The sequence below is a fragment of the Mesoplodon bidens genome (genome assembly GCF_964165515.1).
Source record: "Mesoplodon bidens genome assembly, chromosome: X".
Taxonomy (NCBI): Eukaryota; Metazoa; Chordata; class Mammalia; order Artiodactyla; family Ziphiidae; genus Mesoplodon; species Mesoplodon bidens.
Window position 1 is genome coordinate 99661323 of NC_138163.1, and position 21240 is coordinate 99682562.

At 42.8% G+C, this 21240-nt stretch overlaps 1 long non-coding RNA gene across 1 annotated transcript; it reads right to left on the reverse strand.

The window, feature by feature from the left end:
- Positions 1–10019: 10019 nt before the first annotated feature.
- On the reverse strand, positions 10020–11602 carry LOC308608574. The gene is made up of 2 exons (XR_014014200.1): positions 11375–11602; positions 10020–10329 (listed from the first exon to the last, which is right to left on the reverse strand). It is a non-coding gene; the product is annotated as an uncharacterized lncRNA (long non-coding RNA).
- Positions 11603–21240: the final 9638 nt, after the last annotated feature.

The following is a 21240-nucleotide window of genomic DNA, read 5'->3' on the forward strand; positions in this document are numbered from 1 at the left end:
TGGAATGTGAACATCTTTGGAGGGTTGTTACCCTGCCTACCACCGCTGTGTTTCGTGAAGCAATGGATCACTTGTCTTTATAACCCTGTGATTATCATGTACTGCTTTGTAATGTAGATCTTATGATTTGTTGGCCAAAGAGAAACTCTTAAACAAACCAGATGCAATATCCGTTCCTTATAGCTTCTGAAATTGTTATTAAAATTTGGATGTTATTATTCATCCCATGACTGTCAGCTTAATCTTGCCTTTAGCTAGCTTGGTACAACTTCTAATTGTCAGGCTTTTGTGAAAGAGTCCTGATCTGATTTTCTAATTCTTCACAGCAAAATTCTATGACAATTATCCTTCCCAGGCTTTAGCCCAGTACCTGACACAGAGTAAATTTTCAAATAATGTGTGTCGAATAAATTGAATCTCTGTATTGTTGATGAAAATATTGGGTATGAAGTCTCTTCATCAGGTGGCACCTTTAAGTTGCAAATAATAATCCAGTAATAATAAAGTGTTTTCTTGACAGAGGGTTTGCTCTCTGAGCACAATCATTTCGTTAGTGAAGTTGTTGGATGGTGTTTGTTATGCTGGCTCGTGTTAAGATAAAAGAGATTTCTAGACAAATGGCAGCGATCTGACACTGACCTCCTTCTGAACTAGGAATTTTTATACTTCTGTATCACAAATGATAAAACTCACCACATATCAAAGGACTTTCCCCAATAGTGTGTTTATTAAAGGAAAGGAGGTATAAATGTCTCAGCTAACTACAGTAGAGTTCTGATATTCACCTTCAGTTTCTCTTCACTAAAACCCTTGGCCAGGTCTGGCTAAAGTAAATGATCCTATTCTGATTTTGTATCTTCATTTTCTTGCCATTGATTGAACAGGGTGGCCAATTCCTGTCTCAACCTGTGCTGAGTCATGTTGCAGTACTCACTTTTTCGTATGAGAACTGATAGGTGAATTGCAGGAAACTTTTGTTTTCTATCTGCCAGTACTCAGATATAAATTCACATCACAATGTCTACATCAGTGATGGTTCTGTAGCTATTTCCACTTGCTAATGGGGAGATACATGCAAAAATGGAAACAGAAATAGAAGGCTCCACATTAATTTTCCCTTTGGAAAAAGTATGCCCATTCTCTGCCTGCACAGAAGGGTTTCATACATCAACTTAATGTTTAGCAGAAACAAACAAATAACTTTTAGGCTGAGTTCTTTCTGATAAATGACTCTCTCAAAGCTAGCAACCCTCATAATTTTTATGCACTTGCCCCATTTCAAAGTCACCATCTTATGTTGGTCTCTGAGTGGTTATAAAAGCTACTTTTCCTTGAATACTGGATTTCCAACAGGTCAGGCAACTGGCCATGTCTAGTGAAGTTCCACGGGGCTGAACAACAGTGGGAAGTTTCTCACTGGAAATTTCAGGAGATGCAAAAATGGGAGTCTTTAACAGAGAGCCAAGAACCTGCTAGAAAGCTAAAGTCTAAGAAACTGGAAGAATCCAAAGGGTGTCCTGAATGTCAAAGCTAGAAGCAGGTATAAGTACAGAGCCAGGAACCTAAGAAAGAGAGAGATGGGAAGAAATGGAAATGGGTGGAAAAGAGTAAATGGAGAGTATTCTGGAGCAAAGACTTAGAAAAGGAGCTACTATCCATAGTTTGCTTTTACATGCTGTCAAGAGCCATGCATGGGGTGGAATTTGGAGAGTTGTTCAGTGTTCAGGTTATTCCCCATTTGCCCTTCCATATCCATTCTCTAGCTTTCTTTGCCCTGATTTGAACCCCTTTAGATTCCATCATCCAAGTTCTCTTACTATATGTCTTCCAGTTGGGTTTGGCCAACAGAAGTTTCCAGGAAGAGATCTGAGAGCAGGAGGAGAGAGAGATCAGAGTATTTATTCGTGCCGATACCCACCCTACTGAGTTACTACAGATTGGCAGTGGTTGAGTTCTACTGGAGCCTTGGCTCCTGCTTAGTGGCTCTTTCCAACAGCTGCAGGTATCACTGGGTTCCTACAATTTTGCTTTCCCACTTGCCCCCTCAGACCTAAGTATAATAGTAGCTTCCCACCCTTACTAGCTCCAAGGTGCTTCACCATCCATTGCTGGTTCTTATTTCCCTGCCGTCACCTCTGTAAATATCCCCTTCTTCAAAATTCCATTTGGGTGTGCCTTCTGTTTCCTGTTGCTGAAACCCCAACTGATAGTCAGTGAAATGGATATTTACTAGAGTTGGCAAAACTTCTAAACGTTTCCGAGTGGTGTTGCTATCAGTTATGTAAGTTTGTATTCTGTGCTATAAGTCACCCTTTCACGTGACTTGTGATTCAGGAAGAAAATGCTTTGTTCCTGCCTTTTAGTGGCTTATGGTCTGCCAAGATTACAAGACCGAGCACACGAAATAGCATAACACCGTGAAGGAGTTGCTATAGTGCTGGGAAATGTAATGGGAGAATGGAAAAATTAACCAAGTTCGCTTGGGGTTTTCAGGAAAATTCTCTATTGGCAACATGAAGAAGGAATCACTCCCGGATTGATGACCGATTGTCTTCCCTTAACTCTGTAAAGACAAAGATATCCTTTTCTCCCCAGCAGACATCTAAGCTAAGATATCTTTATCATGTAAGCCCTTCCTGAATCAAGTTTATCTTTGGTCAGGTTCCCCAGAGCAGAGACTGAGATGAGAATTCAGGTAGAAGCTATTTATGAAGGAGGTCCTCCTAGGAGAAACCAGTAAGGGAGTGGGGCAAAGAAGACAAGAAAGGGGAAGAAGCCAAGGGTTTGAAATCTGGTGATATCCCAGCCTCAGCTTAATCTCAAAGGGAACTCAGAAGTATAAATTGCGTCTCAGGGTTGTTTCCCTTGTGACAAGGGAAGGGAGAGCCTTCGTATTTCCGTACCAGTTAGTTATTGCTTATGAGCTGCCCAGGGTGGGAGGGTGGGTTGGAGAGCAATGTAAGCCTCCCAATAGATCCAGCGAAGTGGATCCAGTAGCCCAAGGGTAGGTCTCTGAAGACAGTGTCAGGTGAGAGTAGTTAGGAGACAAGCAAGCGGATGCTAAGGAATAGATACATAGAACCCATAGAGGTGAATCTAGGGAATCTGACCAGAGCACCAGCATGACCTACTACATGCCCTTCCACAAGCACATCTGCAGCTATTTAACACACAGTTAGGCAAAATCCTGGGGAAAAACAAATAAGCACAACTTTCTTCATATGTACATTTTTAGGTTCTGGAGGCTTTGGAAGAAATCTGGAGTGATGCCTTGTCTCTAAGGTAACCAATGGGATCCCGGGATACCAGATTTTCTGTGCTAAAACCCAGATGGTCCTGTGTAACCTGGGACAGTTGGTCACTCTACTTGTGACTCTACCTGAAATGCCACTCAGTGAAGAACTCTCAGGTTATCTCACCGAAGATGTAACCCAAGCAGAGCCAGGTAAGTATAGGAAGGTTGCAAACCTCCCCTGATGTAGCACTCAGTGGTTTCTAGAGCTGCACAGAGTCTGGAAATCTGGGAGGAAACTGAGTCTCAACAAGGGATGTGGGGACTGTAGAAGAGGAGGGAGAGGGCTTCAACTCTGGATTATGGTTGGTATAATCCAGGTATGGCAATGGCTTTTACAACCCAAAGCAGCAAGAAGGGCCCTTCTCAAGATGCACTTCTGAGGAAGACCTTGCTTCCCTAGGATAGGAGAGGGTGCTAAGATTCTCTAGAGTATCATAGTAGTGGGACTAGCTCAGGCTCAGCACTCTCCATTGACCTTTCCTGAGCGGTTTCTCCCAGATAAAATTTCCAGACGAGTGCTTTCATGCTCCTTATTCTTCAGGGAGGAGGCAAAGGAAAAGATGTTTGACGTGAGTTTGAATTTTCTTAAAGTGTTACTGTGAATTCTATTGATGTGTTAATAAATTTCCATTTAGCAATATTCTTGTTTAGCTTTATTTCAAGTCGAATGTGAATGATGATGAGTAATAACACTTCAAATTACATCAATTTTCTATATGAGAAAATATGCCATGTTCATGACATTTTTGTTTTTCTAAAAGGGAATCAAAAGGTGATTCATGACTACAGCTTTTAACTTATGTATGGGTTGAACATTTTTCTAAAGAATGTTGTTGTGATGATTTCACCCTGGGTAAGCTGAAAGGGTTTCAGAGTGAGGGTTGTGAGTTATTGAATTAGAGATCAGTTTGTATGCAGGTGTCAATTGTAACTGTAAGAATCTTCTGAATTTAATGACTCCCAGAGCTAGAATGATGGTTCTTAATTCTAACGGCATGTGAAAAATATTTAAGGAGCTTTAAAATAATTCCAATATCTGGACCCCACTCAAGACCAGTGAAATATGAATTTCTGGGAGTGGAGTCTGAGCAGGTGGGCTTCATGGGCCCATGACATATGCAGTTTCATGGGGCCTTGAACTTACAAGGGCCTGACCTCACCCACTTGTCCTGTCTCAATGGACAGCTGCAAGCAGTCAGGCCATGTGAGCCTTGAGGGAAGCATCTACCATCACATCTCCTACATACAGCCTTAGGACCCAGGCTTAAGCAAATAGGGATGGGCATTGCCTTTTTCTTGGTCCACTGCTCTTCAAATCAACAGGCTGAGAATTTAGCTTACTTTGTGCCCTTTGCGTCAGTGAGGTAGGAGAACCACCATTAGTTTCTCCTTTCAGCCAGGTACCCAGTGAGGTCTTGAAACTGTGTGAGACCCTTAGCGAGTCATCCACTAGTAGAAGTCTCTGAGCCCTAGACACCAAAAAGAGTGACCCAGAGGCTAGAGAGAAAAGTAGGCAGAAAACCCAAAGTCCTAAGTATTTTCCTTATTGTCCTCACTCTCCAGAGTGGCCCTTGCTGAATCTTGTGTTCTTTGAGTCACAGACTCCCATTCGCATCTTTATCATTGGAACACTTGAGCTACTTCACAGAAACCAGGGGAAGACCAAATGATGCAAAAGAAAGGTCTTGGGTGGACAAGTCCTATGATTCAAAACTGATCAGGTTTATCTTCGTTAATATATTCAGAAATGAAAATTGAGCTGATGAAGAGAAAGAGAACACAGAGTGCTCATCATGAATGTTCTTCTTCACATTGTACACTGTTTTTCATTATTAAGTCTTTGCTTCAGTAAAATAAAAGTAGTCAAAAAATGAACTGGCTTTCCTATCAAGAAACGGGAGAATGCTTTGAACATTCTTCAGTTCTATTCATTGAAATATATGAAGCTATAATGTTTGCATCAATCACTCTTTCAAAAGATATTCATCGAGCACTTACACTGTGCCAGACACTGTTGTAGGTGCAGGGGCTCCAGCAGTAAACAAGACCGACAAAAATCCCTGCCCTTAGGGAATGCATATTCTAGTAGGGAGACACAGACAATAAAAATGAGTAAGATATAAAGGATGTTTGATGGAAACAGATGCTACAGAGAAATATAAAGCAGGAAATGGGGCTGCTGGAGGTTAAGGTCCATAGGGGTTGGGGGTTCAGGTAATATCTAAATGATCACCTTGGTCTTGGGCACTGGGGAGGTTTTATCCTCACTACTGGCTGGGATTGGCTACCACTACCCTAGGGAGCCAGAGAAGGTTTCTTCCCCAGGACCCAACTGCTGGGTGGTACTTCCAGAGATGGAGTTGGCCACCCTATTTATACCATCAAGTAGGTTTAGCGGTTGATGGAATTCTCAAGCATTGTAAAGATGAGCGACCTTTACTGAGGATATCATAACAAAAATACCATGAGTAGACTACCAACATTTTAGACTTTTCTTCATGAGCCCACTTTTTATAAAAGCTAATACAAAATTTGTTTTCATTCTATTGTAACACTGTGATTCAGTGGGTGGGCTATAGTAGAATTACACCTGCACATTTTCATGAAGAAATAAATCTGTGGGGCCTTACGCAGCTCCTGATTTTTTCAAACATTTTCAAAAGGTGTTAGAGCCTAGGTATCAAGATCCAATAACAGACACACAGAGAATTATTCCAGCTTTCCTTTCTTCAGAAAATTGACACTTTCCTTTTTATTTCTCCCAGGCACTTCTGACTAAAGAACCACTCTATTCATCTTCAAGTGGTGCACACTTCTCTCCAAAGTACTGAGTTCTCTTTTATGGATAATATACGAAGGGGGAGGATTTCTGATACTGACTGTGGCTTTATATTGATATCTGTCCGAGGCATACATTTCAAAATGAGTTCCTCCTAGCACTGGCAGCTCTGGCATTTCTATTTGGGAAGGACACGGGAGCTGCTTCTAAGTGGAATTTGGAGGTGTGGGCAGGCAATGGGATTTGTGCTGCAGCTTGCTTGATGTTGCATTCTCATATCAAATACATTATTTTTATTCAGCTTAGGTATTTTAGGGGGCTGGCTGGAGAGGGGGTGAGAGCTGGTGGTTATTAGAGAGGATGAAAACCCCCTGCCTCACCTCCTCACCACAAATGCTTACCAGACTGGGATGAGTAAAGAGAAAAAGCTCCTAGCTGACCTTTCACTCCTATGTCCCATGTCACCATCAGAGCCAGGTCTGGGACTTCTACATAGAGCTCTGAAATTAAGTTTGTCTTGGACTCTCCTTTTCTTCCTCTTCTCCATCTCTCCTCTACCCACCTTACCCAATCCTTCATCTAGTTCCAGCTAATCTCTGCTTCTCAGTTCAACTTGGCAAATATTTATGGAGGACACTCTATGAGCTCAGCATTCGACTAGGCAATGGGGGGAATATAATGATGAACTGATAAGCATATACGTTGGGAACTGACAAGAGTTTAGGCCAGGAACTCTTCCAGACTTATTTACATCTTAATTTGGGATTACTGAAGACCAAAAGTTTTAAGATAAAGGGTGGAAGCTATTTAAACCCAACAACTGGAGGTGGAATTGATTCAGTGGGGTGCATTGGGTGTTGCGGGGGGGCGCCATGTGTGCAGAGGACTCTATCCTGCACCTTTTAAAGTCATACCACCTATGTATCATGTAATCTCAAAAGAAGAGAAAAATCTCCAAGATTCTTTGAACAGGTTAAGATTCTGTGACTCCATGATTCTCAGCTGTAGCCGAGTCCCATCTTGGAGGAGCAATTAGATTAGGTACATTCTCAAGATTCCTTTCAGTTCCTGATGATTCTACCATCCTTCATGTCTTGAGATGACTCTGCCTTTCATTCTTCTTTTTTAAATTATTTTTTAAATTTTTAATTTTATTTATTTTTGGCTGTATTGGGTCTTTGTTGCTGTGCGTGGGCTTTCTCCAGTTGCGGCGAGCGGGGGCTACTCTTTGTTGCAGTGAGCGGGCTTCTCATTGCTGGGGCTTCTTTTGTTGCGGAGCACAGGCTCTAGACGCCCAGGCTTCAGTAGTTGTGGCTTGTGGGCTCAGTAGTTGTGGCTCGCGGGCTCTAGAGCACAGGCTCAGTAGTTGTGGTGCACGGGCTTAGTTGCTCCGCGGCATGTGGGATCTTCCCGGACAAGGGCTCGAACCTGTGTCCCCTGCATTGGCAGGCAGATTCTTAACCGCTGCACCACCAGGGAAGCCCTGCCTTTCACTCTTGAACATTCTACACTTGAACATTTCCCCCGTGCTGGGTACGGAAGATGATGGGTTGGCATTACCAGGAGTTAATGATTCCCTGGTGTATTGCTTTCCTAGGGCTGCAGTAACAAAGTACCGCAAACTAGATGGCTGAAAACAACATAAGTTTATTGTTTCACAGCTCTGGAGGCTAGAAGTCCAAAATCAAGGTGTTGGCAGGGCCTCTATGGGAGGATACTTTCTTGCCTCTTCCAGCTTATTTGGCTTGTGGGAGCATAAATCTGCCTCCATCTTCACATGGCCGACTTCCCTCTGGGCCTGTGTCTTTTCTTCTCCTCTAGCAAAAACACCAGTTGTATTGGACTAACGACCCATCCTACTCCAGTATGACTTCATCTTAATTTACATCTTCATTACATCTGGAAAGCCCTATTTCCAAATAAGGTCACATTCACAGGCACCATGGGTTAGGATTTCAACATATTTTTGGGTGGACACAATTCCACCCACAACATCTGGTGACCAACAATGTTTGTCCATGCCTAGGAATAAGGCTTTGATTGGCAGCCATGAAACAGAGCAAAACAAAATGGCCCGTGGGGTAGGAAACCATGATCTGACTAGCCTGATGTGCTAATCAGTTGTGCTAACCAGTCCTAAATGCATTTACCCTATCACACTGGCTGTAACACCTTCTTTCTTTCCCTTCCTTCCTCCCTCCCTCCCTTTTTCCTTCCTTCCTTCCTTCCTTCCTTTCTTTTCTTTCTTTCATCATGGAATGATATGGTTAAATACTTGGTGCTGTGAAATTCATGGGAAGATCTGGATCAGAAAAAGGTACTTTCCTGTGAGTAAGGTAAATACTGAGGAAATACTGAGGTACTCATCAGTTTATCACATACCCCCACACCATAAGAGAGAGCTTACCTAGGGTTTTGTAACTGAAGGATCTGTTACAAGTATTCAGGTTTATATTTAGCTTTGACTTATACACACACACACACACATCGACATCCACACACGTCCACACACACATATTTTTAAGTAACTTAGCTGACAGCAACAACATTTCATTCTGAGCATTCCGTGGGTGGTATTGTCTCTATCACTATTGTCTCGTGAGATAACTGGTCACATATTTCCCTAGCACAAGGAGACCAATTAAAGTAATTGGCATTCTGCAAATTTGAACCAATGCCTTGCTCACTAACCCCGATCAGCCAAAGTGGAGAAACTTAGTTCATGCTTTTCTTAGAGCCAGAATAGGAAATTTTGGCAAAAAGAGCTGTCCCATCATCTTCCCTTCTCCTGTAAATCATCTCCAGGTCTGCATTTCTCAGTTATCACAGGAAAGAAAGGAGAGAAGGCTCAGGCTCACGGTAAATTATAACACAGCCCAAAGAGTAAGTGAACAAAAATGATTAAAATAATCATCAGGAGAAACTTTCTCAAGAGGAGAAAGCTAATGTGTTATAAAACTCTTTATACGGGTGAGGATCAGAATGGGAGATGCCAATAGGATTAAGCTGTTACAACGAACTTATTTTTTGTTTTAACCTCACTGTTTTGAATTTGGACTGGTCATTGGAACTCCTTCTCCTTGGCTCTACATGGGATATTCTGATCTGTTCTTATCAATGTCACAAAAATACTTTTGAAAACAAGTGGAGGGTGACACAGGATTCCCTGGAGACATCATGAGTGTCCAGATGCACTTTCTTATTAAAAGATCAGTGAAAAATTCTCAGTAGCCCAGGAACTAAAAGGGAAACGTGAAATGTAATGGTGTAATGGTGTTTGGTCAGTGGAGCAAGAGATTTGTAGCCGTGAAAGAAAATACAGATAAAGTTATTTGGATTATGCTTTTTATACATCTCTTAGCATAATTCGGGCTTAGAAAGGATCTCAATTGTGATTTTGTTGGCTTAGTTTTGACCTGAACAAAACGGATTTGCTGGTTTTGTTTCTCCTTTTTATTCAAATGGTACACACCCTCCTGGTTTTGAGAAATCTGATCGTTATCTCTTAGTTAGAACCAGGCCTGATGAAATACTCTTTCCAGTTTTGGATGTTTGATCATGTTGGATTCCTACCAAAACCCTCAAGGGAGACTTGAGGGATAAAGATGACTGTCAAGTGAGCTATGGATTAGGGTCTGATTCTTTGGTAGAAGTTCGATGAAAATCGTTTAGGCAAAGGTAGATTCAATAAGGCAGACAAAAATGCTTTGGGGAATAAGCAAGGCAAAGCAAACACACAGGAACTCATTAAAGAAGCAGCCAATGAGCAATTCATAACCAATATCTGATATATAATTTAAGACCCAAAGGTTACTTAATATCAACTCTATTGCAACACACAAGCACAGAAAAATCTGGCTGGCAATTGTTCTCGAGCTTGCCTTAGCTGTTTTTATTTCACGCAAGTGTTTCTCCGGAGGCACAAAAAAATGTAAGAGTAAAATCGGATTTATCGGAGGTATTTACTTGGATTAATTAGGTAATAAAAGCATTTTCAAATTGCTAATTTACTAAGCAATGCCACTGGAATGCTGAATTACTTTACTTTTATTATGATGATCAAAAGAGATAAATGCAGGCCTGGCCACAAAACCAAAGCAGAGGGAAGAGAGGCGGCAGTCATTCTTTGCATAATTACTGGTATTTGTCATCTTTGCCTTGAAAAGGGGATCATCAGGTTTTCTAAAGACTGTGTTCTTTGCTTCAGAGCCTCTTCTTCAGCATGCTGTTTATCATCCATGTTGTCCTCATTTACCTAGCAACAAATGCACGACGAATATGCTTTTCATTAGTCAATTTAATGAATTTAATTTTGGTTCAAAATGTTAATTAAAAAGTGTGCATTTCATTGTTATAAGGATAAAACTGAAAAAACTCTTGGTTCTCAAGTGTTAGGTTAAATGACTAAAAGCAGAATTCAAAAACAGGGTTAATCAGTATGAAATTTAGTGTTGTGAGCCTAAGGTTGATTTTGATCATCAATTATAATTAATTTCCTATCCCTTTAAGAAAACAAAGGCTCCAGAACCATGGTATCTACAGCTTTATTTACATTTAAGGAGAAATTTTTGAAGAAAACAAGTGTAAGAGGAAACAAAGTTTGCCGCAAAGAGAAAAGCACTAAAGAAAAAGCTGCTATCCATCACTAGAAAATGAATAAGAATTGTATTATTTCTTGGCTTTAAAAAAAATCTGTTCTTTGCCAAATCTAACAATGTTGCCAACCTGGAAGAAAAAGGATCCATTTTTTCTACATAACCACATTTAATAATTTCCATGAAACTGACATTTTAGAACTATGGCAAAAAGCCAAATTAAAACTTTTGGGTTCCTAATCCCTAAATCCCAAGCTCGTTTTCTTAAGAAATACCTACGATACACTTTTAAAAGAACCCAATTAATAATTACAGAGGGCTTAAATAACGCATACACATTGGATCTGCTTCTGGAAAACACAGCTGCTCTGTTATTTATATTTGGCTATTTTTAAAAATTAAAGATGTGGCCATATATATATAAAGTAACTTTTTTTAAAAAAGTGAATCTGTTGTCTTCTACATCATTAAATTTGAAAAAAGCCCCTACAACCGATTAGCTTGAAAATCTCATATTCATGCTTCTGAATGTTGCTGCGGTGGTAACAAGGAAAGCAGCACATCCAGGTATTTAATGTATCAGAAACAAGGCACAGGCAGCAACTTGTATCCCGCGGCAGTTGACATGCTAATTTCTTCGCCTCCTCTCTCTCGCACACTCCACCCCGCTTCACCCACCCCCCTTCCCCCCAAGACACGAGGTACCCTCTGGGCCGTGGAAGGTGCCTCGCGGGGAGTGAAGAGACACCGGAAGAGCGAGGGCAGAGCGCGCGGTGCCCACGCCCTTGGCCGCTGGCTGAGTGCGGGCGGCCGCCGTGGGCCGGGGGAGAGGGAAGCGGGGTAGGAACGCGGGGTGGAGGCGGAACCCCTCCACCCTCCTTCGCCCGGGACTGGGGATCTGCGGCAGGAGGCGCGGGGCCCGCAGCCCCCGGCTGGGCCCGGGCGAGGATGGGCGGGCGGGGGGCGGAGCGCTGCGCTGCGCTGCGCGGGGCGGCGGGAAAGGGGCGGGGAGGACAGCTCTGGCTCGGGCGGGCTGAAGGACGGTGGCAGAACCTGCGGGCTAGGTGGGAGGTTCAACGTCAGGGAGGAAGGGGAGCGAGGACCGCCGCTGCCGAGGAGCGAGGAGACGTTTGGAGGCCGAGGGTCAGGCCGCCGCCACCTCCTCCAGCGGTGGACACGGCGGAGACGGCGCAGCCGGCGGGCGCACCGGCCGCAACGGCCACCCTGCGCGCAGGTGGGCAACCCCGCTGCGCTCTGTCCCCTCCTGGGCCGCCACGGGCCGGATGCCCTCCCTTCCCGGCCATTGAGCTTAGGGACGAGGGCTGGACAAGTGCGGGGGCCGGAGGAAGGTGCACGGCCCCTCGGGGTGCACGCTTGTGCGCGCGCGCTGTGCTAGGTGGGGAAGAGGCGCGGAAAAGCTGCGTCCCTCGGGAGTCACTCCCTCGGGGTTCGCGGTCCCCATCCCACCCCCTCCTGACGAGCTGACCCCCCGAGCGGCTTCGGAGGACTGCGACCCCCTTCCCCTGCCCGCAGTCTCGGTGGTGCGTGCAGTTCGCCCCCCTCTTCCCAATCCACACCCAGCATCCATCAGGACGCCCCTGCTCGGGGCCCGCGGGACTGTAGGAACCTTGGGAGAAGAGAGTGGTGGTGGCAGGACCAGGCGGGGCGTGTGCGGGGAAGGCAGGAGTTGCTCGAGTATTGTCTGCCGGGGCGGGTGCCTGAGCCCGCGCCCTCCCTAGCCCTTTCAGGGCCAGAGGTGGAGGTGGGGGTGTGTGGATGGGGGGACGGGGGTGGGAGAGCGGGTTTGCCAAACTTACCTCCGAAGGCTGACTGTGTGCATGCACTTGGCGCCTTGTGCAGGTTTGGACGAGGGTTTCATGGAGGCACGTGGAAGCAGGATTGGTCGCTGGTGGGCCCCCCAAAGAGCCTCTTGGGATGGCCCAGCGCGCCTTTGGGGTTGGGAAGGAAGGGAGAGTGTGAGTGTGTGTGAATGTCCGTCCTACGGAGGAGGAGGAGGAGAAGGAGAGTGGATCAAGGAGACTTGATTTTCATGGACTGGCTGCAATTCCTTAAACCAGACCAGACTTTCGGGGCATTAAAGTGAATTACCGGTAAGTGGGGAAGGGTCCCTGGTGGGGCTAAAAAGGCCCCGGGGTCTGCCAGGGAGCGGGCTCGGCGGGCCTGCTTGCTGGGTGGCTTCTGGCGCTGTCTCGCCTAGGGGTGGGGGTGGGGATGGGAGTGGGGTTGGGAGGGAGTGGTGCCTGTGTCTTTGGCTTAAGGTGCTGGAGCTGGGGCACTTGTCCTGGATAGACTGTGGGACCAGGAGGAAGCAAAAAGCTGTGCGGTGCCGTCTGGTATTCTCAATTAACTCTGGAATCTCAGTGTCTGTCTGTCTGTCTGTCTCTCTGTCTTCTCTCTGTGTTCTCTCTCAGACACACACGCACACACACACTTCACACTACACACCCTGGCATAGTCTGCTTGTCTGTCTGCCTCTGTCACACACATCCACACCACACACACACCCTGGTTCGGTCTGTTATTCTAAATCAACTCCTGAATCTCAGTGTGTGTGTGTGTGTGTGTGTGTGTGTGTCTGTCTGTCTGTCTCTCACACGCACCACACACAGATACATCCCTCTCATCTCATGGCTGCTTTGACTGATAGTTGCTCATGGATTTTATTCGTTACTTGTTTTGCTCATGGATTTTTATTATTCTTTTTTTAAGAAAAAAGACCTACCTGTATGAAAATCTGTGGGGTGTCAGAAAGACCTTTCAGCACTCACCCACATTCAAATCAAGAATAGGGCTTTAGGATGAAAATACCCCACCTAACTGTTTTAGATTGGACAAAGCTCTAGTTGGTGTTAGAATTAACATTATTATTTTAAATAGACATTTTACAACCATGTGACAGAGTAATCTTTGCCTGGATCTCTCCCTCTCTCTTTTCTTTGTGGTAATTTACAGAATTCTTAATTACCCAATTAACAAAGTGGTCAAGTTGTCTTCTAATATTAAAAGACAGGTCTTGAAATGGTTGTAGGGTTGGCATGAGAATGGGTTCTGTGACTCCATCTCTTTCTTTAATGAACTGATCAGAGTGGTGTTGATCTAAGACTTATGCATGGTTCGATTTCTAAATAATGTATCAAACCTTTGGGGGAGGGGACTCCTTACAAATTTTCCACACAAAAGACAGAGAACACTTTTATCTCTTGGAGCAAATATTTTGCCACTTTCCCTTCAATTGTCCCTGTTGGATGCCTAGAAAAGATGCATGGTTGATGAACATATACATGGCTTATTTCTCTTTTATGTCTACAGGTGGCAGTGTAGAAGCCAAGATGGGAGCTTCCAGAAGTGCTTTCAGAAAAATAAGAGTGAACCCGAGTAAGCAAGCACAGGGACCTGAAAAACCACAGGTATGTAGAACAATTAATCCACCTATCTGGCTTTAAAATTATTTCATTCCACTATCTTGACATTTATATCGACTTTTATGAAGTGAAATGTACTTTGAGGTCTTCTCAAAGGAGAAAGCAAGTGTATTCTATTGCAGACGATGTATTTAAATAAAAATACTGCGCGTCATTATACTGCGTTACTTTTTTCTGCTCTAAAAAAGAGGCATTGTGTTTCCCGTTGTGACCACGTGGCTTTGCATTTAACCAGTTGTTGCTTGATGCTTGCTTTTAAAAACACTTTTCCGGAAACTATATAAAACTGCAAATTGTTCTGAATGATTTAATTTGGGGCACTGTTACCCAAGCCACCCTATTGAGTCGACATAATAGTATCTGCTTTTTATAAAAACTGTCTCACTGTTGACTTGACATCTCACTTATCAGAATACCGATGCATTAGGCTGCTTCTTCTTTTTTTTTTTTTTTTTTTTTGGCTGCACCGGGTGGCATGTGGGAATCTTTGTTCCCAGACCAGAGGTTGAACCCGCGCCCCCTGCAGTGGAAGCTCGGAGTCCGAACCACTGGACTGCCAGGGAATTCCCTAGGCTGCTTCTTTTAAACCAGCCCTTCTGTTTTTAACCAACTTGTCATTTTTCTCCTCCTACCTTGCTGCTTTTCCAAGCCCAATATGTAACAGGTACCTTCATAATTCACCCACTTGACTCAACTAATGACAGGTTTAATATGGGATCAAAGACAGTCAAGTTCTCAAGTTCAGAAAGTTTTTCACTGTGACACAATTCAAAATAATTTGCCGGGCTTCCCTGGTGGCGCAGTGGTTGAGAGTCCGCCTGCCGATGCAGGGAACACAGGTTCGTGCCCAGGTCAGGGAAGATCCCACATGCCCCAGAGTGGCTGGGCCCATGAGCCATGGCCGCTGAGCCTGCGCGTCCAGAGCCTGTGCTCCGCAACGGGAGAGGCCACAACGGTGAGAGGCCCGCGTACCGCAAAAAAAAGAAAAAAAAAAAAAGAATTTGCCTTTGGTCATCATTAAAATATAAGGTTTTGCATATTAAGGCCCTTTTTCAACCACTGGGTATATTATGAGTGGTAGAGGAAGTGGGTATGGGGGTGGGGGAAGTTCACCTTCGTGGATTTTTATTTTCTTTCCTTAGATTTGTGGGCCATAGCTAATGATGCTTTCACAGGGAAGCTAAAGTTATTATCATATTGGTTGTGTAAGGAGAAGGCATCAAAATGGCTGTTAAAGAGGATGAAGCTTTCTCTTTCCTTAGGGGGTGTATGCTTTCATCCAATGCCAGAATGCGGAGATATCTTTTGATTTTTGACATTCTGCCTTTATGGCTGAGGAGGGATTTGTTTAGCCCCTGCCAATGAGGGTGTAAAACAAAGTCAGATGCTGTTCTTGAAGCTTAAAAAGATCAAATTGGACACTTACCAGTAGAAAGCAAATCGGGAGCTCTGACTCAAAAAGTATAGACTAAACTAAAGACTGAAAGGTTGTTTACTGGAAAGATCCCATGAGTATGGAGTGGCTTCAGGAAAGCTCTTGGACATTTAGGAACACATAAATTTGCACTGCGTGGGACTTAGATTCATTATCTGACTCTAAACTGGGAAGTAACTAATCATCGCCCAATTTGGCTAAGAGGAATAGGGTCTAATCTTCTAAGTCAGAAAGGAAAGGAGCAAAGATGAGATTTTATTCCTTTTTGGAATGATAGCATTCTCATTATAGAGACATCAGGTGCTTTAGAGATATTTTATTTTATTTTTGAGGTATAACATACATACAGTAAAGTGTGTAAAATGCATTAATCTGAAGTGTACTGCTCAATGAATTTTTACATGTGTATATGCCCATGGGACCACCACCCAGGTCAAGATATAGAACATTTACAGCACCCCAGAAGATGTCCTTCTCTTTCCCCTTCTGGTCAGTTTTCATCCCACTTCCAACCTGAAGGTGGCCACATGGTGATATTGTTTTCACATTGTAGTTTTTGTTAAACTCCATCCACTCGTTTTGTTAGTTGCTAAGCTCCATATAAATAGAATCATATAGAAAGGACTTGTGTGTGTGTGTATCTTCTTTCATATAATGTCTTTGCGATTCATCCATGTTACTGTATTAATAGTTCATTCCAGTCTGTTGTTGAGTAGTATTTCATTGTATGGATAAACCACAATTTGTTTATCCATTTTCCTGTTGGATTTTTGGATTGTTTCCAGTGTGTGGCTAATATGAATAAAGCATCTATGAATATTCTGGCTTATGATTTTTGGTGCACACGCTCACTCATTTCTTTTGAGCATATACCTTGGAGTGGAATTGTCAGATCACAGGGTAGGCCTATATTTAGCTTTAGTAGATATTGTCAAATGGTTTTCCAAGATGGTTGTACCAGTTTAAATTCGACCAAGAGTTCCAGTTGCTCTACATTTTCACCAACACTTGGTTTTTTTTGGCCTTTTTAATTTTAGCTACTTTTGTGGGGGCATAGTGGTATTTCCTTGTGGGTTTTTAAAATTATGGTAAAATATACATAAAATTTACCATTGTAACCATTAAAAAATGTGTAGTTAGTGGTGTCAAGTACATTTACTTTGTTGTGTAACCATCACCACCATCCATCTCCAGAACTCCTTTCATCTTGCAAAACTGAAACTGTACCCATTAAACGTTTTGTAACCTGCTTATTTCATTAGCATAATATCCTTAAGATTCATTCATGTTGTAGCATGTGTCAAAATTTCCTTTCTTTTTATGGCTAAATAATGTTCCATTGTATGAATATACACCACATTTTATTTCTCCATTTGTCTGTTGGTGGACACTTGGGTCGCTGCCACCTTTTGGCTATTGTGAATAATGCTGCTAAGAACATGGATGTACAAATATTTCTTTGAGACCCTGATTTTATTTTGGGGGGTACATACCCAGCAGTGGAATTGCTGGATCATATGGTGATTCTGTTTTAATTTTTTGAGGAACCACCATACTGTTTTCTGTAGACATTGCACCATTTTACATTCCCAACAGTGTATAAGGGTTTCAGTTTCTCCATACCCTTGCCACCACTTGTTACTTTTTTCTTTTGATAGAAGCCATCCTAATGGGTGTGAGGTGGTCCTTAAGGTCTTAATTTATGTTTCCTGATAAGTAATGTTGTTAAATGCCATTTCACATACTTATTGGCATTTGGATATCTTTTTGTGAAAGTCCTGCTAAAATCTTTTGCCCAGTTTTGAATTGGATTGATTTTTTCTTATTTCTTTGTCAAAGTTCTTTTGTGTTCTGCACATGGGTCCTTTGTCAGATATATATGTATTACAGACATTTTCTCCCAGTCTGGCTTGCCTTTTCATTGTCTTCACAGTATCTTTTGATGATTTTTAATGAATCCAATTATCAGGGTTTTTTTCTTTCATGGCTACTGCTTTTTATGTTCTATTTATGAAATCTTCACCTACTTTGGGGTTATTTTTAAAAACTTCCTTTCTAGTTACTGACAATATATAAAGGCAACCTGTTTGGAAGATGCAATAAATTAACCAGAAGCAGATTTCAAAAAAGTACCCTAAGAATGAAAGTTAATGATGTTCTTTGCTGCAGCAGGTGCCAGAAGGGGTTTGAAAAAAAGTGTGTTTTTCTGTAAAATACATGGACACAGATGCTCTTACTCAAGCGGCTTCTGTTGCCATCTCCCCCCACCCCCGCACTGATTACGACCTCAGGGCCCCTCTAAAGTGGGAGGAACCCTAGGGAAGAGACCCGTGGATGACTTGGCTAGGGGAAAGAATGTGGCAAAAGAGATGGTTTTCTATTTTTCCTTAATTGGTAATCCATACTTTCTGAATGATCCTTCCTCTCCTCTCTTCCATCCCCAAGGAGGGTTGCTGCTGTTTGGTGCTGCTCCTTTCCTTTGCCTCTGAAATATCCATGTCTCTGGGGATTCTGCCATTCATTAGCTTTTGCTCTTCTCCATCTCCATCTTTTCCCTGAAGGCCCTGTGTTCACATTCACTCTCTTGTCTTGAGCTGGCCCGCTCCTCCTAACCTGTGTTCTAAAGACTCCCCAGGTCTTTATCTCCTGTTCCCACCACCCGTTCCTCAACATAAGGTCCAGATCTGTATCATTCTCTGCCTCTTGGACATTTCCCACTGGGTATCCCACAGGTGCCTTTCTTTCTTCCTCCCTCCCTCCCTTCCTTCTTTCCTCCTTCCTTTTTTATTGAAGTATAGTTGATTTACAACCACAGGTGCCTTTCTAAAAACCTGTGGTGTTCCTTTCCAGTCCGCTCTTCTGCTTTTATGCCTTAATGAATGTATTTGCTATAAATCTAGGATCCCAAAGTAGAAATCTTGGCACTGTCTCTGATCCTCCCATGCAGCTTATATCACCCTCACAGCCCATATTTAGGTGGTTGTCAAGGCTGCTGGATCCTTCTCCTGTCTCTGAAACATCTTTCAGAGGCATCTTCTCTTCCCTATATTTGCTACCTCGTGGTTCAGGTCTCCTTGAGGATTGTAATAATAGCCTCCCAATTCATCTCCCTGATTCTTATTCTTGCCTCTAATCCCCCACTTGTCATCAGCTTTCGTTTCCTAAAACACAGATTTAATCACGTCATTTCCCACTTAAAAAATGATGTGTAGCTCTCCATGCCTACAAGAGGCATTCAGATCCCGTAGCATGATCTACAGTATGACACCCTTCATTATTTGCCTTCAACCTGCTTCTCCCGCTCTGTCATCTGCCATTTCCTCCCTGCACTCCATGTCTTAAACTGTTTTCCATTCCTAGAGCATTCCTTGAGCTCTTTTCCTGCATATGTGCTTTTGCACATGCTGTTTCTTCTACTTCTGATGTACATTCCTGTCCGCTGGTGACTTACTGGTTTTTCATTAAAAACCAGCTGAAATGTGACCTCTTCTTTGACTGAGCCTCTGTATCCTCTAAGTAGACCTTGTTATTCACAGTTAGGGGAATGACTCCATAATTGCAGGCACTATCGCATATTAATCTTTGTACCCCCAGAGCACTACTTCAAATATAGAAGGTGTTTAACAAATGTTCACTGAATGAATAATTCATGAAGAAGCTATTCCTTACTATATCAGTTAGCTTTGGCTGCTCAACAAACCACCATAGTATTGGCTTGGTTAGTGGTTTAAAACAACCAGCATTTAGTTAGTTCTTGATTCTGTGGGTTGGCAATTTGGGCAGGACCCACCTGGGCAGTTCTTTGGATCTGGGCAGGTTTTTTGCTGGGCGGGTTGGGGGCTGGATCTTCCAGGATGGCCTCAGCTCCTCTCCACATGGTTTCTAATCTTTAACCAGGCTAGTGTGTCCTTCTTAACACTGTGGGTGGCAGAGTTCTAAGAGAGGGTGTGGAGGCATGCAAGACTTCTTGAGGATTAGGCTTGCAACTGGCACAAGGTGGTTCCCTCTGAATTCTGTTATCCGAAACAAGTCACAAAGCCAACCCTGATTCAGGAGGTGGGAAAATAGATTCCCTCTCTTGAGGGAGGAGATGCAGTCATGCTGCAAGGAGCACATATAGAGGAGAATAATTGCAGTCATTTTTACACTTACCTAGGAGCAGGAATATGAGATTAAACCAGGCTTGGTCCAGAGGGCTGGTGACACGTAGGTCCCCAATAGGGAAGATAGTTTTGACCCTGGCAAATTGTGTCTATTTGCATCTAAGATGAGCCTAACTAAGATGGTCCAATGGTTCCTAGCATCCTCCTTTGGCTCTCCCCTCAAATCCTCTCTCCTTATCCTTTTATCCAAAGCATGTTTAAGACAGCCCCAGTTTCCTTTTGGTAGTGATGAAGTACCATTGTTGCTGTGGGATGGGGAAGTTGCTGTTCAGTCCTGGTGAAAGGAGAAACGTCTCTCCTTCTCCTTCATTCTGGAAGCTGTTGTAGATACCCTTGGGCACTGGGGAACCTTCTCATTATGGAGCACCCTTGAGTATTTGCCATTGATTTGTCTCTAGCATCTGATTTAAGAGGCATTTTTGGAAAAGGAGAATGTCAGGAAGTGAAAAGAGATCTGATTGATTGAGGCTGTTCATCTGTGTTCTCCCTCACCATGTGTGAAAATTGAAGCTATTGTCCTACTGAGAAACAGTAGTAATAGTTTACCCAATCTTAATGTTTGTGTGCTTTTCCAGCTGCTACAAACTATTCAGAGTGGAAACATGAATTTAAAAGTTTCTGATTTACTACCTATTAAAGGATCCTTTTTAAGGACTAGAGTTCATTAGGAGGAAGTATTGTTCCAATATACAGGTAGTAGATTAGTTGAAACATACGTGAAGTGACCCCAATTTTCCAGAGGTAATATAGTAACCATGGATAGATTTGAGTTTTTCCAGAACTTTATTTTAGCACACATCTGTATGTTTTAAGAGAGCTGTTTGAAGTATTTAAAGAAAACATAAACATTTTACCTCATTCAAGCTTATTTCTACTAATCCTAGAGATACAAATGAACTATTAAGTGACCAAAAAGCCTAAAGGAATAGGAAGAACTTCAAGGGCCTTAAGACCCCCTCTGGCCTCTTTATGAACTCTCATGTGTTTTCCTCCTGCCTTGTGCCACTTCTAGATTGGCCATTGACACAGAGACATGGAAAATCCACAACTCGAGTAATCCTCTGTCAAAGTAACAGGTGTGCTACTATTTATGAAAATAGGACTTTCACTTATGTTAAAAAATATCTTCTAGAAGTTTTTCTCTTATGGCATGCTTTTCCTTTTATTTTTCAGAGAACAGAAGATTTAGTTCACATCTCACTTATTTATAGATCAGTTTCTTATTGAATCTCTGTATTGCATTTGCTACTTACTTAAAATGACAACATCAATTCAAGTGGCCACAGTCTTTTTAGAAGACCATGACAATTTTGAGTTAGAATAATCAATATTTTTATCTGTTCATAATTTATCAAATCAAGGAATTTTAACAGCTTGCAATAGGGTACTGATTGAGATAGCATTTACAGGTTACTCATGCTTTGTTTTTCTAAAAGAGCTAGTTTAACATCACAGACAATAGTCTAAAATATTTTATCTATTATATTCCCAATATGTTGCATAATGTGTGTTTTCCTTCCTAACATATAT